This window comes from Lipotes vexillifer, unplaced genomic scaffold (genome assembly GCF_000442215.2).
Source record: "Lipotes vexillifer unplaced genomic scaffold, Lipotes_vexillifer_v1.1 scaffold942, whole genome shotgun sequence".
NCBI lineage: Eukaryota > Metazoa > Chordata > Mammalia > Artiodactyla > Lipotidae > Lipotes > Lipotes vexillifer.
Genome location: NW_006798282.1, coordinates 28,505 through 33,287, shown reverse-complemented (window position 1 = coordinate 33,287; position 4,783 = coordinate 28,505).

The following is a 4,783-nucleotide window of genomic DNA, read 5'->3' as shown; positions in this document are numbered from 1 at the left end:
AGGGGAAAGAGTTGGTCCTGGGGTTGCAAACGAAGCTCCTGCAGACTGTGAAAGCCAGACTGCAGCTGTTGGCTGGAAATTGCCCTTCTTGTTATTAAGCATCTGGCAGAGCTACCCCACTTTTCTGTCTTTCATCTTTGCCGTTGCACTCTTTGGGGGCTTCACTCCGTTTACTAAACGTGTGTGGGTGTTAACGTCACACTGTGGAAAACAACATGCACATACACACACACCGCAGGCTTTTTTTCCTCCATTTCTACACAAACAGGTGCTTTTATAGCTTTTTGCAATCAAGAAAACTGTCTTTTACTACTTGCTGTTGCAATTTCTCTTGGAAAAGAAGTTCTGCTCCTACAAACTCAAAAGAAGACAACCCAAACTTTAAAATGTGCAAAAGTATGAAGAGGCAGCTCCCAGATGAGGGAAGGAAAACACCTGAAAAGATGCTCTCTAAGGGGTCATCAGGGAGATGCACGTTAAACAACAACAAAATTTTCATCCTTCACGTGGGCAAATCTTTATGAGTTCGATAGTGAGCATTAGGGTGGGGAACTAGATACACACTCCTGAGAGTGTGTGAATTGGTTCAGCCATACCAGGAGGTGATGGTGGCAGGATCTGTTAATGTATAAAAGTCGCAACAATTCGTTTACAGAATATTCATGCATGCCCTGAAGGAGGTATTATAGCAGAGGTACTTGTGTTGGTGAAAATGGAAAACCACCTATATGCCCATCAATAAGACAAGGATTTCCTAAAGGATGGCATATCCATTCTATTGAATACTATGCAGAGGTTAAAAAGGAGATGGATCGGGCTTCCCTGGTGGCGCAGCGGTTGAGAGTCCGCCTGCCGCTGCAGGGGACACGGGTTCGTGCCCCGGCCCGGGAAGATCCCACGTGCCGCGGAGTGGCTGGGCCCGTGAGCCATGGCCGCGGAGCCTGCGTGTCCAGAGCCTGTGCTCCGCAACGGGAGAGGCCACAACAGTGAATGGCCCGCATACCGCAAAAAAAAAAAAAAAAAAAAAAAAGGAGATGGATCTATAAGTACTAACATGGAAAAATCTCCAGAATATGTTTCTGAATGAACAAAACAAATTGTAGATTTATAATGGTTTTTCTGATAGAAACAAAACAAAACAACACAATGACATTAGCTGTTTGTCTGGGAACATATACATGTTTATAACTGCAAAGAAAAGACTTTGGAAAGATTCATACCCAAATGGCCACACTGCTTACCTCTGGGAGCAAGGCGGGGTTGGTAGGAAGTGGTTAAGGAGGAATTTAGCTTTGTCTGCAGTCATTGACTATTTTACTATGAGAGTGTATTCAGGAATAAATTGCATAATTAACATTAAACATTTTAGGATTCTAACAAGTTTTTCTATTGAGTAGCATTAAAAAAATCTGTAATTCATCTTAAATGTTAAGTAGACTTTGTATTTGTGCACATATATGATTATTTCTCTTTAGAAAGTTATTCTAAAATCATCCCATCTGTCAAAATCTCTCATTGTTCATCTGATAGTTAAAAACAAAGATAGGTTCTCTGTATTCAACCACACACACACACACACACACACACACACACACACACACACCATCGCTCATCCTGGGCATAGCAATTTCCACCCTATGCCACACCGTGCTAACTTTCAGGATATCTAAACCACATCCAAGCAAGCCTTTCTGATTAGCTGATAACTTTGTTTCCAGGCTTCCGTGCCATCTGATTGTCAACTCATAATTTCAGAGCTGCCAAAACCAAGAGACACCTGACTTGGTGGTGATGCCTGGGCCTGTGGGTGTAGCCTGACAGCCAGGCACCTGGTTTCCTGACCCCAAACCACACGGCTCCCCATGTGGCCTCATGAGCATCCTTGTAACATGCTGCCCTGTCCCTCCCACCAGCCTGAGTTTGAGAGCACGCCCTGGGGAAGATGGTAAGAGGCCTAGAAGGCTGCTGGTCTGGCAAAAGCCATCTCAGGAATATCTTCATTACAACCTTCTAATCTATACCCCATTGAACGAGGAAGTGTTGCATAATGGAAAGACACGGAGATTTGGAGGAAAATGTAAACCCAAACGTCCAGGGGACCATCTTTCTTTGTTGGCATAACCACTCTGTCTCTGTCCATGGGCAGACCCAAAGGAGAAGCCAAATTATAAACCTGGAGGAAATGGTTTTAGAGAAGAGGTTAGAAAATGATGTAAATGTTATCTTGGATTCTTCCAGACTTTGGGGGTGACCTCATCTCTCTGAATCAAACTTACCTGAATTCCTCTTTATTTCAATGAGATGGACATTTTAGGGCACCAAAATGAAAGCTTACTTGGGGTCTTCATTCCCTACCAGTGCAGTGCCATGCCACAGCACAGTTTACAAGGTCCTTTAGGTACATTGGCTCTTTGGCCCTGACAACCCTTCTCTATAAGGACACAGGGCTTCTCCCCACATCTCCCAAACCTGGAAATAAGACTCTCCTCTGCTCTCGTTCTACTCAAAGTGTAAAGTGTGGTGTGAGGGGAGAATTTCGACTGTTACTCTAACTTTATATTATACAAATTATTTACTTACTTTGGATTTAAAGAGAGCTGGATTTATCACTCTCACAGCTAAGTAGGGGTTTGAGCAAGTCAGTCAATCTCAGTTTCCTTAGCTATAAAATGAGAGGTTATCCTTTAAAGAAAGATGTATTTGCAGATATTCTTAAGTGAATATATATTTACATATTCATCTTCTCTTTGTAATCTAAATGAACAAAACGTGTGTATGTGTGTGTGTGTGTGTGTGTGTGTGTGTGTGTGTGTGTGTGTATTTACCTCACTAAACATTTCTGCTAAATGCTGAGAATCTGGAACCAGAACGTGGCTAAAAATCCACTCCAAAACTATTAAACAGCTCTGTTAAGAGCCATCTGGTCTTCTAAGGTTTGCAGAGCTTCTTAAGGAACCCAGAATGATTAATGGTTTGTTACCACAACTCTACGAAGCTAGCGTTTTCAACCAAATTTCACTTACTCAATCCTGAAATTCAGTGGAAAGCTAGGGAAAATCCACTCAAAAAGAAAAGTACTCCCCTGAATCCTTCTGATGACCAGAGCTATCAGGGCCAGAACGTGGAATCCATTCCATTGGGACCAACGTTTATCTTTGGCTGACATGAGTATTCTAAAGAAGTACTAAATAGTAGTGCTTTTTTTTTTTTTTTTTTTTTACAAATTTATTTTTTGGCTGCGTTGAGTTTTCGTTGCTGCGCACGGGCTTTTCTCTGGTTGTGGCGAGCAGGGGCTACTCTTCATTCCAGTGCGCGGGCTTCTCATTGCAGTGGCTTCTCTTTGTTTAAGAGCACAGGCTCTAGGCGCGCGGGCTTCAGTAGTTGTGGCACGCAGGCTCAGTAGTTGTGATGCACGGGCTTAGTTGCTCTGCGGCATGTGGGATCTTCCAGGACCAGGGATCAAACCCATGTCCCCTGCATTGACAGGTGGCTTCTTAACCACTGCGCCACCAGGGAAGTCCCAGCAGTAGTGCTTTCATTTATCTCTTTCATTCTTATGTAATTTCCAAATTTTCTATATTAAACATGCATTACCTTTTTTTACAGATTCATCGAGATATGTAATTGGCACACAATAAATTTCACCTATGTAAGGCATAAACTGGATAAATTTTGATATAGTGTACACCAGCGAGCCTGCCACCATGTGAAGGTGGTGAACATATCCATCACCCCCAGAAGTTTCCTTGTGCCCTTTGTGAACCTTCCCTCTCACCCCTCCCCATTCAGCCACCAATCTGCTGTCGCTCACTGTTGTGGTTTGCATCTCTAGAATTTTCTATAAATTGAAATATATAGTGTGTACTCTTTTTGTCTGGCTGCTTTCACTCACCATTGTTATTTTGAGATTTATCCAAGCTGTTGTGTATATCAATAGTTGTTTATTACTGTTGAATAGTATTCTGTTATATGGCCACAGCACAGTCTGTTATCCAGTCACTGGTTAGCGGGCATTTTGGTTGCTTCCACTGTTTGCCTTTTACAAATAATGAATCCATAAACATTCATGTCTTTATGCCTGCAGTTATTTCTTTTTCTCTTGTGTAAACAGCTCGAAGTGGAATAGCTGGGTCATATGGTAACTCTGTGTTTAACTTTTTGAGGAACTGCCAAATTGTTTTCAAGTGAACTGTACCATTTTTGCATTTCCACCAGGAGCGTATGAGTTTATCTTTCTTTCTTTCTAAAAACTGCTTGAGAAGTAAATGAATATCTGTTGCTGTAAAGAGAAAATTCAGAAATACCTAGAGTAAGAAAAGTTAAATTTCCTTTTCATTCCATTCCTTTCCTAGCTCCTCATACATATTTGTCATTAAAAGCTTGGCGTGTGTTCATCCAGAGCCTTTTCTTTGCATGGGCAGGCATGTGTGTGTACACATGTGTTTGCGTGCGAATGTGTATGCATGTGGGTAAGTGGGATTCTGTGGTCCCGTTGCTCTGGCTTCCTTCCTGCACAGTGAAGCCCGGAGACCTTCCTTGTCAGTGCCTGTAGCTCTACTTCAATCTTTTGAATCACCGCTGAGCATCATACTTCAATCATCGGGGGAGGATGATTTTAACTCAGCGAGAATTTATTTACCTGTCTCGTGAAAGAGGCAAGCCTCTTGGAAATATTAAATGAATGTGACACTTGGCGAAGTTTCTTTTTCTTCTCACAACTGAGAAAGGGCTGCCCCTGAGGAAGGATTGCGTTTCTTTCAGTCAATCCTGGTCTCCTTGGTAG